The sequence below is a fragment of the Haemaphysalis longicornis genome, unplaced genomic scaffold, assembly GCF_048455015.1.
Source record: "Haemaphysalis longicornis isolate Haplotype H1 unplaced genomic scaffold, Haemaphysalis longicornis Haplotype H1 scaffold_7, whole genome shotgun sequence".
Lineage (NCBI taxonomy): Eukaryota > Metazoa > Arthropoda > Arachnida > Ixodida > Ixodidae > Haemaphysalis > Haemaphysalis longicornis.
In genome coordinates, this window is record NW_027526422.1 from 162,600,542 (window position 1) to 162,623,757 (window position 23,216).

Sequence of the window (23,216 nt, forward strand, 5' to 3'; positions counted from 1 at the left end):
AAACGTTTGAGCTGTACTTACTATAGATCATCTCACAAGCTAGGACCTTTGTCCTACCGGCTGCCACGGCGAATGAAGGTGCTTCTTTCCTTCTACATTATTGCAGCCTTCGTCACGGAGCTCCTCACGAACTCCTCAGTGACACAGGGCTCAACTTTTTCACCGAAGTGGTAGAAGCACACCACTACCACCTAGCACCCGTCAACCAATGGGCTGACGGTCAGGTTTACCAGAACACCTAATAATGTGCTCGCCAACTACATCTCAACCGACCACTACAATTGAGACACAATTTTTCCCTTTGTGTTATATGCGTATAATCTATGTTGCAGGAGACTTCAAGAATATCACCTTTTTTTCCTCCTTTACGGTCGAAAACTGTCATTGTGGCAGGCCACAATTCTCCCCTATCGACCCGACGCTTCTGAGTACGCGACCGTCCCTCTACTTTACAGGCACGGCGAAGAATACCGCCAGATTTCCCGCACTTTAACTTCTGAAGACAAGTCCCACCAAATAAATTAGTGCCCTTCAATTCTGTGAAGATGGGTGACCTACGAAGCTGGACGCAGTCGAGGGAGTGCACGAAAGAAACTACATTTGTTTGTAATTTGCGATTGAGCATTCTTTCCAGCCTTTTAGCTGAATAAACCTGGCAAGGGCCCAAGCCTAATTCTAGCGAACAAAAATGGGATTGTCTCCGTCCCTCCCGTGTCTTTCGCATCTTAATATCTGTATAACACACAACCCAATCCGCTTAACAAGTCAACACACCAGACAGGTCGCATTCAGCAATTTCATGTCGACGTATTACTCCCTTCAGCAAAACGGAGATGTCATTGGTGAGGGGATGAAAACTATTGGCTTCGCGTGCACACATAAAACGCAAACTGCTTATTTGGGCGTGCCTAAATTTAAAAGAAGAGCCACAAAGGATCGCCGGAGCGGCGTCAAGTAAATCAGCTTGAGCGGAATGAAAGCCATGGCGTTAGCCCTTCACAATAAAACTTTGTTGTGATACTGACAACCAAAAAGTGATCTTTTCTCAGGGCTCAGTGTTATGGTCTTGAATGCCCACAGCCACTACCAGTCTATCCATCAAGCTCCTATCAAAGTACCACGGCCACTACCGCGTAGCCGAACAAACGTCGCCTGCCATTACGTTATCGCGCCGCTAACCCCATGCTCAGACGTGTGTTGCCGAGGCCGCAAAACATTCCACGTGCAACGCCTCGAACGTTATTCTGACCTAGTTGTTGGGGAGTGCGCATAATTCGACATTGTGGATCTCTTCACCGCAGGGTATGATTGTAGTGCGGAAGAGCGATGAATATGTCGAAACTGCCCGACCGGCCACCAATCCATATTCATTCTCCTGGATACAGCTGTCGACTGTCCGTTATCAACGCTGGCCTTGTGATCACTGTCGGTGGCGCTTAAATAACTGGCACCTACCTACTCAAGGAGATTGTCCCCTGCCCATTGAGAACAAAAAAAGAATGCATAAGGATCACATCACCCCATGACCATCATCGGCTGGGACCTCAAGAAGAGCGCATGACAGCCAGTGGTGAATTCTGGTCGTTTCGCAATTCCGTCGCTAGCCGTCCTGCTGACACTTTTTCTGCAATAATCCCGCCTACAAAACTATCCCCCATCTCCACGAAGTGAACGATGATGAGAGGGGGGAAGCTAAAATCTTATTGGTAAAACAGTAAAACATTCGCTCACATATCATATAAATACTCGACCCGTTGAAAAGCCCGTCAACGACGTCGCTGTTTGTGGTGATGATTGAGGGATTGTTTGGGACGATGAGAATCTCCATGGGTACGTTGACGAATGCGGTGTGTGCCATTTTAGCCACCTTGGCCGTCGCCTTCTGCAGACTGTCTTGTTTCGCGTACCCCTGGTACTTGTCTTGAGCTCACAGGCGATGAACGACAACCTAATCTTCTTCCTCTCCTTCGTGTTGTGTACCAACGAACGCGTTGAATGTTTTGACCTCTTCGGCCAATCTTTGGTTGGCCAATCCCAAGAGGGATAACACATTCATCATTATTGTGCCGGATACAGAAGCAACGAAGCACGGGACAGGGTCCGAGCAAGAGTAGCTTCGCCCCTAATATATACATATTTTATTTGGTGGGAGGACGAATGATAGGAAGAACGGTGTCGGCCATGAGACTACCCAGAAGCGTTACAACCCACCTACACAACTTCGTCGGTTGTGATTTTTCTTCGTGAAAATATATATTTCGCACGTGATGAAATTGTCAGTCATGTAGATTTGTACCTTTTTCACCAATAGCTGTACTAGGTCTAGAGTATTACTCAATAGAATAGATGCAAAGAGCTTTAAAGCAATATTGTACCTCTGGGGTGACACCTGTTATCATATTGGTGATCAGATGAAATACTTTGTCACTGGCTGAATGGGGATGCAAAACCTTCTCTAATTGTCTAATACTGAGTGGTTTGGACGGCTTTGAAAAAATATTTTCTTTGTGCTGCCCACATTTATACAAAAGGCACACAATTTTGTACTATTGCTTTTTGTTAATGGCTAATTTTTTTTAGAAAACATCAGAGGCATTATAAATAGCGCACCCATAGATATATGACATCATAACACCTCCTAATTCCTTTACAGGCAAAAACCTTTACTCTCTTTTGTTCCTTACAGGGATATAAAGATTGATGATGTAAAGGATAAAGGGTCACGAGGAAATTTACCGCTTTTTTTACTGCCGAACGCAGAGCAGTAAGTTACGAGGCGTAATGCGCAGAAATATTTCACACACCCTACGTTTCCTCTGTCAAATTCAGTAAGGGTCATTTTTATAGCCTATGTGACTCCCTAGAAATCCGTTTGGTGGCGTTTGCGTAGTTATATATATATTAATTTTTAGGTACCCTAAGGGCCCAAGTGGGCACAAATGGGGGGGATGAGTGGGAAGCCGACACAACGTACAATATTGTAAAAAAAACAATGAATACAACAAAAGTGACATTAGATTATCGTAAAGGTACAAAAAGTGCACAATTCCAAAATACAGCGTGATACATTATATCCACAAAGAACAAAAAGTGCAAAAGTGACAGAAAATCAGGTATTTGAAAAGCAGGAACACATATTTACTGCATAGAAAAAGATGAGCATGATAAAGACAACTTACAGGGTATTTTAAAACTCTGAAAAAGCGAGGAGCGTGGTTTGAGAAGAGGAGGCGTCTGTTTGGTTCACTAGGCTACTAAATAAAAACTTACATTCATTTACTACCGGTACAAGGGTTGAGTTCTGATATTTGTTTGTTCGGGCAAAAATTGGGCTATCTTTGTGAGCGTGGTCAGTGCGTGCGAACGAATGGTGTTGGATGATGGTACAGGGTGTGAAAAAAAAAATTTATCTTGAAAACTGCCTGCGTTGGGTGAGAGTGGGGAGATTAAGTTCATTCTTCAAGTCAGATACACTCTAATATCTTGAGTACGATGACAGAATGAAGCGCGCGGCCTTGTTCGGTACGTATTCAAGCATGTTAGTCAGACACACGTGATGTATGCCAGATGATTTGCGCGTATTCTAGTGAAGAGCGGATAAGAGTATTATACGCGTGAAGCTGTGTCTCTGAATTAGCTAAATAAAGGCGACGCTTCAGCAGGCCGAACTTTTTTTATGCCTTTGATGTCATTTTTTTTATAGGGGGCCCAGTTTAAATAAGGGTGAATATAACTCGGAGATATCTGAAGGATGAAACTGATTCAATTTTGGCATTATCTATTAAGTAATTATAGGTTTCTGATGGTGTCATAGGAGAAAATTGCACATGCTTAGTTTTCCCTACGTTTATTTTCGTCAACCATTTTTGGCACCATTCAGGTACAGTAAATAAATCATGCTGGAGTGTAGAAACGTCATCGGAAGTAACTATTTTTCCATAAATTACAGAGTCGTCGGCAAAAAGACGAATTGACGAGGAAATGTTACATGCGAGGTCGTTTATATAAATTAGAAATACGAAATGGCCTTGTACGGACCCTTGGGGGACTCCTGATGAGACACCCACAGGGTTAAAAACGTGTTCATTTATTCTTAGAGATTGGTACAAAGCAACCTGTGCTGCGAAAGGTGGAGGTCAGTGACCAGCTCAAAAATTTTTGTCTGGCATGAAACATGTTTACTAAATACGTGTTGATTGCTAATGAAGTTATTCTGGTTAAGGTGGGTTACAACATGCAGGAAATGGATATGTTCTAGCTACTTGCAGCTGATTGAAGTAAGTGAAATGGGCTGATAATAAGGGGATCAGACCGGTCGCCACATTTGAAAAATGATACAGTATTGGCAAATTTCTAATAGTCCGGCAACCAACCTCAATATAGGGATTGCTGAAATATCAAGAAAAGCAGGTAAACTGAGTAAGGAGAAGTTAGTTTCAAAAGCGTCGCTGTTATACCTTCAGGCCCGGGGCTCGTCATATAAGCTAGGTGGTCGATAGCACATACCACGGGCTGTATTTCAATGGGCATAGTATGTACAAAGAACAGCAATTTGTTGCCTTTTCACAATAATGAGCATCGTTCACTTAAATATTATGTGTTTTGTTTATAGAAGAAAACCGCTAGCCGCTGTTCTATACATTTGCAAGAATTAAGAAGAGTTTGTTGTGTACTTTGAAAGAGCGTAGTTTTGCTGAGTAGACACTCTGAACCCGAAATACACCCTCTCCAAGCAGCAAAACCCAAGTATAGCTGGGCACGAGGTCGCGGGTTCGATTCCCGGTCGCGGCGGCCGCTTTTCTGATGGAAGCGAAAAGCAAAAACGCCCGTGTGTGTGATTTTTCGGCGCACGTCAAAGATACCCAGGTGGTCAAAAATAATCCGGAGCCCTCCACTACGGCGCGCCTCATCGCCTGCGATCCGTCGGCGCGTTAAGCCGTACAATCAATCAATCAAATCGCAAGTATATCTTTGCAGTGACTCTCCCCAACTGTTTCACTTGTGCCACGGTTCGTTCAAGTTTTAATCGTCTAGCACAAATAATGTTTAGCACACTAGAGAAAAGCCCATTCTTCGAGTTTCATTTTTCCACACAGGTTTCAAGTTCATATGAGATAATAGCTTCATATGAGATAATACCCTAAGAAAACAGCTTCATATGATATAATACCCTAACAATCAGCAGCATATTCATAAAAATTGCACTATTATGTAATCACCTAGTGGCTTGTGATGCTGTTGTTTTAATTGTAGATCGACACCTGTTTTGTTTATACAAAGACAAATCCCAATCATTTCATCTGGGTTAAAATTGCGCTAAAAGAGAGAACATAAGCGCTGAAACCAAGTTGAAGCACTTTGACGCGCCGCAATAAAGAAGGGACACTGCCTAACTGCTGGCGCGTGCAGCGGGAACAAAAAACATGCAGCAATGGAGGAACCGTTCAGTTTTTGTACAGTCAGAGTGTCTCACAGAACTATTGCTAAGAAGTACGCCAAAGAGCGTACCACTTTTAACTGTTAGAAAGGTTCAAAACCTATGTAAAATCAAAGCACTTTTTGGAGATTCCTTCCAGTGTAAGGAACCAGAAAATGTAGCTTTTTCGCATCTTTCGCCAGTTTGCTCTAATGCGTCACAGTCGCTAACATAAGAAGCACAACGCATATGCACCCACATACGCACGCGCATGCACACGCACGCACATGCACGCAGGCATGCACTTACGCGAATGGTCTACTCGGTCATGGTTCATTACCCGAGGAAGCTGCCTTTTTGAAGGGAATTCGAGGAGATGGCTACTGCTGTCAAATTCTTCGAAATATTGTTCGATAAGTTTATATGTTTGGGTGAGCCGGTATCCCGCGCCGTTTGTGAACTTGCGCAAAGCCTGGTTCTAACAGAACCTCTCATAGGAAACACCACCAAACTAGTATAATATATACACTAGTCTTATAGCAACATTTATTGAATATTTTCCGCTTTCAATGTTCGGGCACATTGGGTTCAAATACTTAAAAGACACGGACCCCTTTCAGAAGAAGATTCAGATATACAACCGTTGCAGGTAGAGAAAGCACGTTAAAAAGATTTACAGATAATGTCCTGTTGTATCTCAGCACCAGGTAGCAAAAGGTAACAATAAATGTACAGGTTTTGTGGCAATTTTTCGAAGCCTCATGCACACACCGGACAGAAATAAAGGGGTTAGGATGAGGCAACCTACACGCGTGCTTGTGACAGTGCGCATGCGCATGTCTGTGTGCGCACCGCCAACGCAAAACACAGCAGTTCTCAGTTGTTCAATGAACAACGAAACAGAAAATTTTCCAAAAGTTCGAAAATAACCCGAATCTCCCGTATAAAGCGAAACTTAAGTGTCCTGACTGGTGCTGTTAAGCGAAAATTCGCGAAGCAGGAAAGCCGACTTCCTCTGACGATACTGGAGAGTTTCTTTAATTTTGTTGGCCCAGAACACAAGCGAGCCAGCCGATGCTTTCACCTAAATTGTCAATCGGCAAAAAATAAATATGATGACCTAGATCTGTTCTTTAGTAGTCTCAGCTTCCAATTTGATTTTATTATGTTATCAGAAACGTGGTATGGTGAAAACACATCGCCCTGGAAATTACCTAGTTACCAATGTTTCAATCAATGTAGGACGGCGTCAAAGGGAGGAGGTATCAGCATCCTGGTCCGTGAAGTTTTTAACGTAAGTCGTGTTGATGAGTTTTGCCGTGTTACGGATGATTACGAAGTTTTGTCTGTTCTCCATTCACGCACTTTGTACTCTGTATTTTATCGTCCGCCAAGGGGAAGGATTGAATCTTTGTTGTTGTTCATTGAGCAGTTCTTGTCTCATATTTCTGACCTAAACTACAATGTGGTGTGGGGTGGAGAGTTTAATAATAATTTGCTAGCCGAAACTTCAACAAAGCGTCATCTAGAAATATTACTCCAAACGTTTGGCTGTAGAAGCGTAATATCAGCACCCACAAGAGTAACATGCAATACGGAAACAACCATTGACCTGTTTATAACCAATTTTTGCCCAAGTATTATAAAAGCAGGTGTCCTTGCTAATACTGTGAGCGACCATATGCCAATTTTTCTTGTGTAAAACGCCGACCGCCTCAAACGAAAGGGAACAGTGTTATGATGCAATCGATAACACCCAATAGTCTCGAAATGTTCAGCTTTGATCTCTCTTTTACCGACTGGCAAAGTGTTTATGAATCCCATGAACCTCACACTGCATATAAAATTTTTCTGGACAAATTTTGTGCACTTTATGAAAAGCATTTTCCGCCACGTCCTATCCGAAACCATTCTTCAAAAATTAGGAAACCATGGATTGCACAGCAACTGTATGTAAAGATAAAACATAAACAAGCCCTCTAAAAATTTTTTTGAAAACACGAGACCAGGCAGATTTTACTATATTCAAGTGATTTCGTAACCAGTTAAACAATGAACTACGTCATGCCAACACTCGTTATAACGAGAACTACTTCGCCTCCTGTACTAATGATAGAAAGCAGCTATTGAAAAAGTAAATTCCTTACTAAATAGAACTCCAAACAGCCAACCAATCACATTTATCAACAAAAATGGCCTCGAAATTTCTGGACAGTTACTACCTGACACGTTTAATCATCACTTTACCGAAAACAACGATTCTGTTACTAGCACGGATGCCTGTCGCTATATCGCTTCTGAATGCCCTGAAAACATATTTTTATGTCCGACAGATGTTGAAGAATTGACAGTTCTCTTTTCTCAATTAAGCAACAGCTCAGCCTGCGATGCTGATAACCTGCAAATTAAGCCCATTAAATATGTGTTTGACATAATTGCACCTATATTAACGCATATATACAACCTCTCTCTCTCCACAGGTGTTTTCCCACTAAGTTGTCGAATTACAGACTGATATCTATCTTACCGGTATTCTCCAAAGGTCTTAAAAAAAATTTTTTTTTTCGCCTCTCGGATTTTTTTTAAAGTAAAAATATAATCACACATAACCAATTTGCTTTCCGTAAGCACCTGTCAACTCAGTCGGACCTCCTTGATTTAAAAGAATCTATCTTAAAAAACCTAGATGAACGCTTATTAACGCTTGGTCTTTTCCTCGACCTTAGCAAGGTATTTGATTCTATTAGTTATTCACTGCTCCTTAAAAAGCTAGCTTGTTAGGGTGTTCACGGTGTTGCCTTAAAACTTATCGCTTCATACTTAGCAAATAGAACCCAGTATGTACAGTTAGACACCCCCTCCAAGATTAAACCAGTGAAAATTGGCGTTGGCCAAGGAATTTTATTAGGCCCTCTTCTTTTTAACATATACATCAATGACATAGTAAATGTAGCTTATGACACTAAATACGTTGTTTATGCTGATGATACTACTCTGCTATTTAAATCCAACAAAGTGAGTACCCTAATACAAAATGCAAACTCAGTGTTAAAAAGCATCCATGAATGGTGTGTTGAAAATGGACTGAAAATAAACACAGGCAAAACTAAAGCAGTACTATTCTATGCAATAAACAAAAACATCACAATTGAAGCAGATGTAACTTTGGCCTCCTCAAAAATTGAAATCGTGAGCTCAATGAAACATTAGGCGTTTGGTTTGATGAACATATGACCTGGAGTCATCACGTACACTGTCTTGCTGGCAAACTTTCCCAAATCGTAGCTACACTTTTTTCGTCTTTGGTACCTCCCTCGCAAAATCAAATTACTGATTTACAATGCCTTATTTTTCAGTTCACTAAGTTACTGCAACCTTATTTGGGGTACAACATCAGTAACAAACTTAAATTGTCTCTTCATACTTACGAAAAAAGCTATTCGAATAATTTTCAATAAGCCGTGCGATTTTCCTACAGAACAACTTTTCAGTGAGCTCAGGGTATTAAAAATTGTACAATTATTTTCTTATCGTTAGGCATTACTGTACAACAGGGATAAAAAAAAATGTAAACTATATTTGCAATATAGCTTCTCTGGAGCGTCATAATAATTGCTACAACACACGATATCCTGATTTCTGGCAAATACCCCAATCAAGAAGTAATTCTGGAGTACAAATGCTACGCCACAGATTGCCAACCTTGTTAAATTATCTTATTGATCAAAACGTAAATCCTGGACCCCAATTAAACCTACTGGAATTTTACCTTCAGCAGTAATGTATAATTCGTCTTTGATTCTCCCGCGTTTTTCCTAGCGCTATGTGGTGACAAATGTGTAACTTTTTTAACTACATTATACTGGTGATTCTTTTTTGTGTTTTATTTCTGTGATGACAAAGATGTCAATTTCTTTTGATTACATTGTACTGGTGGTATTTGTTTTTTTTTGTTTTTTTTTTGTTAACTTCTCTTCTCTTCTCTTTTTTTCTTTTTTTCTCGTCTCGCTGTCTTGCTGCCCTGTGAGTCTACCGGGCTTTTGGGCTGGTCAACTTGCCTGCGAGCAACTTTTTCCCAAATCGTCCGTCGTACTGTTTTTGTAAACTTTACGAGAAATGAAGTCATTCATTCAATAGTTGGGGAAGTGAAAAAAAAAACGCTTGCCACGGCCGGAACCGAACCTGGGCGCCACACGTTAGGAAGCCGGCTTCTATCCGATTGATCCATTTTTATATGTTCGAACCGCGTGGCAAGCATCAGGTACCGATTCGCGCGGTACACCCCAAACTCACACTTTAGGCCTACGGAGTGTACCTCCGAGAGTGCAGTGGGTATTCTAGAAAGTGGTGCGCACCTCCACAGAAGCACACACTCGCATTGTGGAATTGGTCCACTTAAGAATCCGTCACGACAAAGCTTCGCGTTCAAACAACCTCGTCGCTAGAGGGATGGGTGCATGAATTTTTAAGAAGAGCGTCAGTTGCTATGCGGAGACCTGCCCATGCACGTGTTGTTGCTGTGGGGGTGAATGCTTGCCTACACTTGTGTCTGCGGAGGTGCGTGTGTGGGCATTTAGGCGTGCGTCCACGTCTCTGTATAGGCCTTTTACCCTAGCGTTAGCTGTTACGGCGTGTTCGAGGACGCGTTGTTTGGAACTCTGGCTCTCTCATTTCTGACTTCACGTGCAGGTCTATTGTCGTGCGGTCAGAAGTATTGCCGTGACAGCTGAGATAACATTCTTACACCCAGTACTAAGCGGAGTCCATGCTACGTAGTCAACTTGTCCTTTACCTGTCCAACTTGGAATGTGAGCAAACACGTTTTATCAACCTTGATACCAATGATACGCAATTTCCCTGAGCTTCTACACGCGCAGAATGTCATTCCTACGCTTTGTTGATGGCCATCTGAAATTGAGTGACAAACTAGTCACCTGCTCTCGAAACATGAAAATCCCTTTAATTGGGACTGCAATATCATATATAGCGTGTTCAGCCCATCCTGAGTTAGACGTTGCGGCCGACAGCAGAACGCCAGAAACCCAACCCACTATGCATCTGCTGAAGTACCTGCCCATCACTTTGTTCCTGTTGCTCTGCGGCGCTATTGCTTTGGGAGCTGGTAGCGGGTCGGACAGGCCAGGACGTGAGGATCAAGATGCTTTCAAGGTAAACATTTTGCAATTTCAAAGCACTCAAAACTGTCTAGTTTACGGTTAAACAAATGTAGAAGACGTGCGGTAAAAAAGCAAAATTGATGCTGCCTGTACGGGCAAAAATCGCGGGCTTTTAAATACTGAAGTGAAAAAAAAACCTGAATGTAGCGCCATGACCGGCACCCCAGTGCTGCTAAAGGAAAACATTTATAAATACCCGAATGTGAGCAGTAGTAGTGCGAAACGCATAATGACGTGTTACAGGACACCGAAAATTTTATTTTGCACAAATCAGGCATAAAAACGCAAGTTACTGGTGTGGCTGCACTGTCCACATCCGTTTGCAGTTGCGACGAGAAGACCAACGTGTGCCGATGAACTGAAGGGCAACCGTTGGCCACTGACGAGCAGTGCCTTAAGATTTCTTAACGGTGCTTTTGATCACATGTAACAAGAGATAAGAGAATTATTTCTGAAGAGGTAGCCTTGTAAAGTTCATCTGCATCGTCAGCAAACGGCATAACGTGCACTCTTTAGTGCACGCTGCGAAACGTAGTAACTGCCGCTGAGGAATAGTCACCGCAAGCGCGTCTGTAGCGGTGAAATGGCCCATGAAATAGCCAACAGTGCAATGAGAATTGAGTAGAGTACTTGCGTTTAACAAAATAAGAAAAAATGAGGATTGGGTAGGAATGATGCCCAATGTTTCCGGATTGAGTGTCAAGCAGTATTTTCGACCTTCTACTAGAAGAGCTACGCGTAGGAGTGTTACATATATTGTCTCGGTGAATTAACCCATCGATATCAAGCAGCTCATGTTTTGTCTTAAGTGTCGCCTAAAGGGTGCTAAATACGTTATGAAGGTTGCTAAAGGTTGCCTGCAGAGTAACCGTACGCTAAATCAGCCCTGTTTAAAAATAGCCCCCCGCCTGAGAGAGAGCCAACAACAGTATGGCGGGAATGTGGTTGTGGTAATGAAAAAAGACATCCTGCGGTGGAGGAGTACCACTTGAGTGTGAGAGGGCTTTTTCACAGGTAAATAAGTCGCACTGGACACGCAAAATAACTGCCCTGGGTGGCATCTTTGCCATTAAATGGCACTGGCCTCCAGGTAGCTGCGGCGTAGCTTTGCGACGCCCACAATGTATCCTGTGCACCTCATAAAAACAAACGTTTGTCTGCGAGTCAGCTTTAACGTCTAGACGTCGCTCCAACACGTTTATTTCACTTGTATTATCCCAACTGGCATACCCGTGTAGAAAAAAAAATAAAGTCATTTGGGGCTCAAAGAAGCCCCAGAACATGCTTTCGAATTCCGTATATACATGGTCAATTCGCGGGCTATTGTTTGAAAGAGTATCGTTTGTGGCTGCCCATTACCAGGAGAAAACCGTCGCCATTACGTTTCTCACAACGCACCCTGCCCGTCGCTATCATTATCTCCTCCTCATTATTATTGTACAGGAAGCTGCTCCTCAAAATTCCAAAGGTGCATAATGAACTCGTAGGTACGGTCATACCAACGAAAAAGTGGCAACCGCTTATTGGGCTGCGCAGTAACGCTGAAAAAAAAAAACTGGGTGTGGACGCGTAAGTCATCTCCTTATCACGGGCCTTTATGCATGAAGAGGACCCAGATGCCCTTTTTTACCACAGATATCGTTGCTGTATACTGACAAGTTACGAGCATACATTTTTTATCGCAATCCATACTCATATACCTCTATAGTGGAAAAAATCGTTATATTTGCGAACACTACTGGTAGGTTCGGTACCATTGTTTCCAACAGCGATTCTACGAACAGTTTTAAAACACGTTTGGGAGCTCCCTTTCGACGAGTAGCGAAAATTACATTCTCTTCAAATTCATCGTGCTAAGACTATAGAAACTACACCAATAATAGGAAAAAATACATTTGGTATTCAAGAAAACAAGTTTTCCAATCTAGATATTCAGAGATATCGAGGTGAGATGGTAAGAAGAGCGGGTAGGGAACACAGTTATCAAACTGTTTTAGTTGTCTTAAAAAGTTCAAAACTCCGGAAAACATTTGAGATCCCTGCAGTAAAACCACTTAGGAGCGCCCGTAGAACGTGGGCGAGCAGAGCAAAGCTGTAGTGTTTCCTGCACGTGAGCCGCACGTGTTGCTCACGTGCTGCTTCTGCTGCTGATGATGATTGAGGACACTTAAAGTTCATTATGAACTTCCCTCTACACATTCAATCGTGGAAAATTAAAAATATATATTTGTGGAAAATGCCGAAAAGAGTGAAAGATACATTGGTGGTTCTTTAAAAAGGCCTTCGCAACTCATTGCTCGACATGGCGAAGTTGGGAAGGGCCGCGATGCGCACGCCAGGATCCAGTGATATTCCGTACTGTGTAGCAAGGTTTTCATTTCCTGCTTCATAAATGTCCTATTTATATCATTTTCGCCGCGGGTATATTAACGAATCCCTGCAATTTTCCCTGCATTGCATTTTCCCTTTGCTGCTGACAGATCGTTACTTGCAGTCCTACTCAGTTTTTGGGCATTGGCAAGCGCCACCTATGTCTGCTTTACATAGCCTGTCGGACACAGACGCCGTGTGACAATCAGAGTTTCAGCGTGAACTAATGTTCCTACACCTGCAGTTCCGCCGCATTTGAACATACATTTCGCGTTTTATACCTAACAGCATGCTTACTTTGCGTGCTGATGCTCCAAGTTAAAACTGCCAGTATGACAAAGAAAGAAACATTGTTGGATAACTGAAGTAATATTTCCTCAGCACCGGGACAGCTGGCGCCATCTCTTGTTGACAGGACGTGAACTAAGGCGTACCTAAAGTACTTGTCTGTATATGTCCCGAAAAAACGTGCAAACAGGCCTCACCGCCGCGCTCCTACCTCCGCTAGCTTTTTTCTCGTGAACTTTTCCTTCCTATGTGCTCCGTCTTGTTTTATGAACTAGATCGGAAGTGGTTTAGGGTATGTCACCACCTTTTTCAATTTTTTGTCCTCCGGTAATTTTGTATTTCCTATGTAACTTACAAAAGACCGCCTTCGATGGCCTATAAAAAGTAAAATAACGTGGAAATAATATATTGATGCTTGTTATTGACAAAAAATACCCCAAACTTGGGCGTTACGCGAACATTCTTAACTGTTAAATAAATTGCACGAATTGCAAAATGTTCGGTAAAGAGGCCGCTAATTGACCGGACTGTGCAACTAAATAGGATCTTTGCCATGCGATAATGCGGAATCAAGTTATTCTGAAAAAACCAAAGGAAACTGAGAAATGTGTCGTTTTTATCCGCATTCCTTAAAATAAATCATGAATACACCAAAACTTACCATCTGTTTCTAAAAATCCTTGTTCATTGCACCGAATGGTAATAAAGAGAAAAGTGTGCGAAGTTTCCTTGTATGACGAAAATATTCGTTTCGAAGTTCATTCATTTTTAAATATTTATTTTGAAACAAGAAGAAAGTGCAAAAAATAAAATTTTGAGAAAAACAAAAATAAAGGGTTTTGATGCATGTTTAAAGCAGAGAATCTAGTCCGGGAGCGTTAAAATTCACAAATGGCATTGCTAAATCTGTTCTTAGCTGCCATCTTTGGTGGCTTATTTTTGCACCCGTATGCTTATGCGGAGGTGTTTTGCCTCAGCCATTGTTTGGCGCTTACCCTGCGTCACTAGGTACGGGTCAATGGCACAATAGGCTATGGGAGTGTCATGGCCAGCTTCAATATCCGCTTCCCTCAAAATCTCTGCTGTGTTTTTTCGCCATTGTTAGAATGTCCGGGATTGTTGCCGCCGATCGGCGGCTTGCATCGACACTAGCGCCACTGTCCCCGCTAGCGTATATTAGTATGAAACTCTACGGAGCGAGCCACTGCAGAGCCAAGCATGGAGGGAGAAGAGGGAACTGAGTCGAAGAGCCGGGTCAAATGAACCGGCTCTTTGCAGCGAGTTTCGCACCATCTATTATCGGCGCGAGAAAGCAACTGCTCTGCAAGGCCGTGGGGGGCTCGTTTTACAAATTCCTACAGTGCCTCCTGTTGTGCGAGCAGACAGTGCAAATCAGGAGAGCCGGATCTTTTGGGTTGTAATGGGCTCGTCTGAGGCTCTCTTTGGAATCGACCGGTTCTCGGCTCTCAGCTCTCGGCGGATCTTCGCGAGAGCCACTTTTTCTGAAGCCGAATATTTTGAGCCACTCATAGGGTCAAGCGGTTGAGAGACGGTTGCGGCGGCGCTGAATGACAGACCCGGAGCCCCCATTGACAGCAGTGAATGAACTGCACCTGCATTGTGAAAGTAATAAGATAATAAACAGCTATGACACATATGACTCACCAGTAACATTTCTGCGTTCATCTATAGCTCCACTCAAGAATGAGCCTGATGTTCTGAGACGCTCAGTGAGCCATTCAGCGACGATTCTCAGTTCTTGGCTCCCGGCAGCTTTTTGGAAGAACGCTCATTTCCCAAATAACTACCGCCCTGCTCGCTCGATCAGAGAACCCTACTGAACAACCTGGCCCTGGGTGAACCGTATCGAGAGGTTCCGTTGATGTTAGCAGAGGCGTATCAGCCTTGTCAGCCGGGTCTTGTGTGAAACGTTCGCTCCATATGTTATCGGTCCCAAATTGCGGACCCGTCTTTCTTCGAATAAACTGAGCAAATTGTTGTTCATAAACTACAATTTACATGTAGTAAAATGAGATTCGTGTATCGTGTATTCAAGAATAATATTGCTGGCGTCACAGCTCACTAGAAGTCGGCGTGTTCGTCCATTCAGAGGGCGTGTTTGGGCTCACTAGAGGAGGGCGTTGACCAAACATTTACATCAGTGATCTTGAAATACCACAAAACACATAAAATCTTTTGTAGTGACCGTGAAGCCAATTCGTTTCTCTACAAACACACCAGATGTTGTGACAAAAGAAAGGTTTTCGTAACAATTAAAAGTTCCCGCACCTAAGTTAAACAGTAATTTAGATTATGCTTAACACAGGTGGCAGACCTAAATGAACCGCGGAACCGTTTAAATGAACCGGTTCACGTCAGTGAACGCAGGCGTTCTGAGCCATTTTGCCCATCTACAAGTCACGTTTGAGCGCTCTAGGAACGGCGTAGCCGGCCGTTCACTCCTTTTGTTGCCCGGCGTATGAGATTCCTTCGCTGGCATTGATACTTTTTCCTCTAATGATAACTTTCTTTTGCATACCTCTTCCCTTTTCCAACCATCCCCGATCGCCTTCAGGGTCTCATCACCGCCTTCAATAAACAGCCAATCAATCAATCAACATTTAATGCCGCCTAATCGTCGTGGGGCACGGCTCACGCTCCAATCTGAAGCTCTGACATGGGGTGATGGGTATTTCAACTTTCGACATGATAAGCGACCGGAATGTCTGCCCCCCCGTCGACTTTTTGGAACGCCTTCACGCAATGAGCGCGTACTGTAGGAGGCCTATTTAAAGCGCCCAGGAGGTTAGTTTTGAAAGCTGACTGCGATCGCTCCCGGAAGCACCCCACTGTCACCGTTAATTATGCGGCAGGGGCAAGGCTGAGAGTTACACTTTGTATAGGCTGGGAACAGATATTATATAATATATCCACTGTGTTCTAAATTGACATGTTTTACCGCGCATAAATTCGTGGCAGATGAAGCTTAACATCACGAAGTTCAAACGTATGAGGATATGCCGGCAGCCCAAAAAAACTTCATGATTACTTCACATTCATTCATGATTACTATTCATGATTACTTCACAATATTTAATTTGTACATGATATTCCTCGTGTACAGCCGGTAAAACGCTTGTCTATAACAGCGATTTCAACTTCAACCAGCTACATCCGAAAACTGCCAAAACATACTCGTTCCAAACATGTTGGAGGCAAAAGCGAAGGGCTAAGACTTCAGAATTCCGCAGTAGTTTTATTCAAATCCCGCTCCAGCGGGGCAGGATAGGGCTGAGAGTACGAACGCTGTGTTATAGACAAGCCTTTTACCGGCTGTACATATTTCTGATCACCTGTAATGAAATACTGACATTCACCACGTAATAAAGAATGCCAGTCGCATGCTAGGTTATTTGCGCCGAAATTTTTCTTCTGTTCCTTTATCTTCCAAATTAACCCTGTTCAAAACACTGGTCCATTGCAAATTAGAATCCGCATGCGCCATATGGAATCCTCTGAAAGCACACTCACCTTACCTTAATCTCACCTTAATTACGCTTAATCTCACCAGCCTTTCACACCGTCGCAAATGCTCTCGTCTTTGTTGGTTTCACCAAATTTACCATCACAACCCTACTTTAAAGAATCAACTTATCACTCCCCCAGTCAACTTTTGTATCGAATTGAGCATTTCAGCAAAGCTGGTCTACCATAATGTCGTACTGATAAATATCGTGAATCATTTATCCCAAAAACCAGTGTAGAATGAAACCATCTCCCTCCCGCCACCCCTACCATCGTTGATGCCACTCTCTTTAAAGCAGCCATTCACAAAACTTCTTGTTAAATAGCTCTTTTTTTATTGTTCTTGATTTGTGTTTGTATGCTGTTCTTTTAAAAAAACTGCACCTGATGTGTTTTATCTTACCACTCCTTTCTGTTCTCACCCGACTATTCTAGAGGGAGGACTGGAATTCCCCGTAGGTCGACAAGTATGACTGTGGAACTCGAACTTCATCCGCCGTGCTATCTGCTCGCAGGCAAGTTTCCTACTCACGTACCGAGGACAACGTCATTGGTGAACCTCACCGGCGATCTATCATTTTAGAGTTTAGGTCTGGCACGCCACTACCTACATGAGTGCTTCTTCGCTTCTGCAAATTCCCCAAAACAGAATACATGGGTACAGCAACCTAGTGTTTCAAATTTCAGAGGCATGGCCATATTGCGAAAAATTGCAGAGGGCAGTAAGCTGTAATATTTGTTCCGGGTCTCACTCGTATAAAGACTGCATGTTACGGGCCCAACCTCAGTGCGCTAACTGTGGCGGGCCGCATCCTGCGTCGTACGGAGCTTGCCCAAAAAAAGAGGCCGCGACTCTTGCTTGCAATGTAGAGCAAATACATGGCAAAGTTCCAAGTCTACGTGAACGTCCGCCGAACCTCGATCTAGTCTTGACCAGAGACATGCAATCGACGCATGACCTACCAAATCAAAGTGCATCTCCAAAAACGTGCTATGCGGGAATAGTCCAAGAACCGGCTCCGACCAAAAATTCAAAAGTCTCTTCTGGTGCTAGTTCTCAGGACCAATCATCTCCCTCGCTGCGGCGCTCTCGAAGAGACCATGAGGGATCAACAAGCCCGAACGGCCACACCGACATTGGGAATCTGCTTATTCCTATGCTCTTTGAGACCATCAAGGCACTGCTACAGGCTAACGCTTCCTCTCGGCACTTCCCTGAAGTCGAGGCTGTTCTCTCTCTCGACCCTCTAATAGCCTCTACCTTCACGACGTAGCAGCGAGATGGAATATCCCAACAATGACGACTCAGCCGCCGTCCCCATTTCTGAAAGCGTCTGTGTTTCTGAAAGCGTCAGCCGCGTCAGCCGCCGTCCCCATTTCTGAAAGCGTCAAGGACTGTACAATTTTTCAATGGAACGCCCGTGGCTTGCGTTCGAAACTTGCCGACTTTCGGAAACTGATACGTTTGTACCAATTTAAAATATATCGGGATATCTGAATCTGGCGTTCGAGATCCATTGCGTTTAAAGAATTATTATATTCTTCATTCCCGACGTTTAAATGGTGTTAGCCGGCTGTTCATAGATTTTTGCAATGATGAACCTGCTGTAGCACTGGGCGTCCAACCTCATCAAACCGAAGAGTACATCTGAGCAAGGACTGTAATTGGCACGCAACCATTCACATTGATTGTTGTCTACCTAGAGCCAGGGATTGCCTTCGATGCTTCCTGGCTTAAAAGTATCATTACCAGCATTCCTCCACCACACCTAATCTCCGGCGATTTCAATGCACACAACAAAATTTGGGGGAGCGCACCATAAAATTCCTGTGGAGCAAGACTCGCCGAGCTGATGACGAAATAATGAATAGAGCCACTGAATGATGGCTGTATTACGTTCCTGAAAAGCGCAGCACTCAGCAGCTGCATTGATATATCGTTTGTACCAAGGCATTTCGTACGAAGGTTTGCTTGAAGAACACATTTACAAACGCGAGGGAGCGATCACAATCCCGTTCTCATATCCTCTCACAATGCAGCTGTGCGTCGAGGTGGAAAGAGGATCAAACTCACGGGCTGGGAAGCCTACATAGCCGGCGTAAATATCAAAATTACGGCGGCAACTGGAGACGACGACCTGATTCCAACCATGCCCAACTGCCGTCAAGAGTGCTCCCGATCAACGGTTGAGCGTCTCAACCTGAAGCCAGACCAAGAGTATGAAAGGTTACGAGCCCTTCGCAGGCGTGCGGAACGCAAGGCACGACGCCCAATGAAATCAGAAGGCGTTCGAGAGGCAGGTAAGACGCCACTTGGAAAAGCTGAGCAGATAGCGATGGCGGGACTTATGCTCAAAACTGGACGTTCGCAAGCCTCTATCGCGAATTTGGCTCGTCGTTAAGAGAATGCGGAGCGATATTCAGCAGCGGCACCCATTCCGCTCGCTATTATTGCACGACCACATTTCACTGAGAGAGGCGGCTGAAGAGTACTGTATGTTACTGTCTACAAGATCAGTACGCCAACGCGCCCCACAAGTGCCCCCTCCGAAGTCCCGCTTGCGGCTTGTCCCGCCATCGACCTTCCTTTTTTTTTATATACGAACTCAACGCCGCAATTTCTCGCGCGAACAAATGTTCTTCACCGGTTCAAGACGAAATAGCTTACGAGGTCATTTCTCACCTGTCCCATCACTCTCGATTGCGTCTCCTAGAATATTATAATTTATTCTGGCTGTGTGGGACAGTAGTTCCCCAATGGAAACTGGCTAAGCTAGTGGTCACCATAAACCCGGTAAACCACCAACGACTAGAGACTCTTTCTGACCAGCAACTTTGCTAAGCTGTGTCGGCAAAATTACGGAGAAAATGATATTCAGAAGTATGGCCTGGTATCGTGAGAGCAAAAGCCTCTATCCGCCTCAGATGAATGGCTTTCACGAAAATGGAGCAGCCATTGACAATATGATTGCTCTAGTTTCATCTCTGCAAGAAAAAAACACAATAGATATGTTCCTATTGCCGTGTTTTTAGCCATTAAATTGCCATTGGATTCATTTTTTCATGATGCCATTGTGACATCCCTTGCTGCTCTTTGGTTTGGTGGAAAACTTTACTGTTGTATTTCAAGTTGCCCGCAAGGGCGACAACTTTTCATGTGCACGCCGGACGGCACAACTTCCTACTATACTATAGTAAAAGGAGTACCTCAAGGAGCTGGCTTGAGCCTTCTGCTATTTAACCTTACTCTTATCTACCTAAAGCGTATTCTCCCACGTGGTGTCCACGTCACACTTTATGCGGACGATATATGCATCTGGAGTGCGTCGCGATAGCGCCGTACCACGCAGCAAAGTCTGCAGAAGCTCTCGCAAAAATATCTGCGTACCTTTCACCGAGAGGACTCCACCTATCTCCCGAGAAAAGTCTCGCCATTGCTTTCACTCGCAAGCGTATGAAACGCTATCCACAGGTTCTCGGTGGCCGCGCCCTGCAATATATGCGAACCCATAGATTCCTCGGAATCTTAATAGAACGGACTCTTTCCTTGGGTCTCGAAGTGAAGAAACTCCGTACGAAAATCACCGCCATCTCCAAAATTTTCGGCTATCTCGCCGGCAGTCACTGGGTCAGTGATTTTTGCTCTATGGTACTGCTCTGCAGAGCCTAAGTCGACGGTCTATTGCGTTACAGCCTCTCGGCTCTTTAGAAGCTCCCGCCCACAAACAGAAAGCAACTAGATGCGGCCAGAAACAACTTCCTCCGCATCTGCCTCGCCCTCCCCAAAGGGTCGTCGTGCCTAGGTACGATCACTGAATCAGGCTGTCTGCTTTTGGATGTGATTCGACTCCAGGAGACTGTGCGAATACATTTGCGACATCGGCTGCACGCCAAGAGACGTGTAAATACACATCTGGTTGAAGATGAAGGGCGGCGGAGAAAAAAACTGATAGAATGATATCCGGCATTGTGCCTCTGAGTGCTCAAGGAATGAAGAAAAGCCAAGTATTTAATTCTTTTGTTTCAGCTGAAATATCTAATCGCAAAAAGTCACCTTGTTTAAGCCCACACAACTAAAAGAAGAGCCGGGAACACTGCGGGAGTTAGTTGTCAGTCTGTGTAGTTTCTTTTCCCGAGGCAGTATTTCTTATTTCCTCCTTAATATTTCGCAACTAAGGAAGGTTTTACTTGTGCCGCCTTTCCAACATTATTCTTATATTCGCTGTTTTACCCACCTAATCTTCAATATTATTTGCTCTAAGGCTAAGGGTAATGAATGAACATACACTTATAAGTCACCATAACTAGGCAAACTGCAGTTTTTCTTTAGAAGCTCTTCTAGAATATCGGCTTCCAGGGAACCTCTGTTCGAATGTTCTCGTATGATTTAAAGTTGGCGGCTTATTTTCTGGAAATCAAGTACCACTGTAGCTCAGAGGTTATATCTGTGGGTACTCTAGCTGAAGTAAATGAGTATGACTTCACACACTTTGGGAAGAAGCTTGAATTCTGCGGTAAGTAAAACAATTAAAAAAGAACGCAAGGAGGTGCCAGCGAGACACATTTCAAGGGACCCATAAAATATAGAAAGAAGGCAGTTTCTTGACCAACTTTGGGCGTCATTTTAATCCTAAAACTCGAGTACATGCTCCTCAAATGTAGGTTATCACGTATCGCACTCGAGTGCTTCTTGAGCGCTTTGTTACGGGTGTCGTTTTTGATCGTTTATTTCTGCACTACCTTTCCAGTGTAGTGACTTCATAAATTCCATTGTCAGACTTCACAAAAGGTAAGGCCAAACGTATAAATTGAGGAACAATTGTTTCTAGCCGCTCTGTGCAGGCAACAGGGGAAAGGTTCTAAAAGCGGGTACATTTATAGGAAAGAGGTGGTATTTCTAGTTGTGTGCCTGTTGTAGACTGTGGGTAGACATGGTTCCTTAGCTACAGGGGCGTCTCCTTGTGTCCACGACAAGGGGAATTCGTCCTGAATCGATTGGGCATCAAACATTTAAAACATTTTGCGCTCTTCCGGGAAAAATAAGTTATATTGGAACCAGTAGGATATCGATAACTAGCTGTGAGGGTAAATGTTAAAAGAAGGCCGACGTAAACACTAATGTCGTCCTTACCCAAGGTGCAGCACATGGTTTTCTTCGGCAAAAGAAACAGAGGGCGGATAGTCGGTTAATTTGAAACCACGCGAGTGTGCCACGTAGCGTGTGATCACAGTGAGAGGTATGCCTGCTCGTGAAGAAAAGGTAAATCACGTTAATTATTCTATACGCAGAGTTCACGCTGTGGGTGTCGAAAGATGTCCAAGATTTGGTGACGGTGCACTACCTCTAGCAGTTCAAAGACATCTGCGGGTTCGCTGTTCCACTGTATGCGGCCGACCTCTGCGAAGACGACTTCACGTTCGAAGATGCGGATGACTAAACTCTTTCCTTTAACATCAGTTGCCGGCTTTGGAATTGAATATGACACTGGTGAATAATTGTGTGCCGTATTAACCCACGTGTTATTTGGTTTAAGCATCATTGGGAAATTGGAATTTAAATGTGTTACTTTATGATGTACTAATAAAAACAGTAAACGAGACAGCGTGTCTTTGACGAGTCTTGATGTGTGCCCATAACGAAGAAAAATGATTTATTGGGAGTTTCTTTCTCAATGCAATTGCACAGTGTTTCTTGTATTTCTTTGCATATACTCTCGCCATCTTCTTCTGAGGCACAGAGAGGGCATGCACTTGCTAATAAAATAAAAGTTGCAGATATTGGCCATAATCAGTTCTTTCTATGTTTTGTTAACTGCTGAGAGGGCACTTTACCAACGAAGTTTTGAATTACAACCTGCATTTGGCAGCTTCTCGCAGTCATGGTAACCGTAAGGGGCTGCGCCTCTAATACCGAGCCACCAAACTAATCTGTCGCCTTCCCTTGGAAGAAAAGTCGAGGTGAATGGCAGCACATTTTTCAGTGTCCGTCAACACCGTGGCGTTGCTCTTGCTGATATGTTTCCAGCCTTTTCACAACACACAGAATTCGTAATTTTTGTAATTCTGGTTTTAAATTCAGTGAACACCTAAAAATGCCTCCTGTGTGGCGACACCACTAACACCTAGTTTTCATACTCACGGAGTGTCCTGCTGAAAAGCAGTTTTGAACTGAACTGCACAAACCTCGAACTGTAGCTGTCAGCAGGTTCGTCGAGCTGCTCTTGATGGGGTTCCCGTCATTTCAAGAGCAGAAAGTTTCTGACCTTGCTAAATCCGGGAGCTGGACTGGGGATACATTTAGAAACGCCTTCTGGGAGCCGCAAAAGCGCTGACTTCGAGATTCCAAATTTAGGGTGTGCTTAGCCAAAGAAAAACGTTTTAACCTGATTGGGATAAACTAAAAAATGCTGCTACCTACACGTTTGCTAAACTACTCTCAT

The 23,216-nt window shown here is 43.7% G+C and overlaps 1 long non-coding RNA gene across 1 annotated transcript; it reads left to right on the forward strand.

Annotated features, from left to right (window-relative positions):
* The first annotated feature begins 10,392 nt into the window (after positions 1-10,392).
* Positions 10,393-22,376, forward strand: LOC144147179 (uncharacterized). The gene is made up of 3 exons (XR_013317844.1): positions 10,393-10,585; positions 17,212-17,291; positions 22,066-22,376. It is a non-coding gene; the product is annotated as an uncharacterized LOC144147179 (long non-coding RNA).
* Positions 22,377-23,216: the final 840 nt, after the last annotated feature.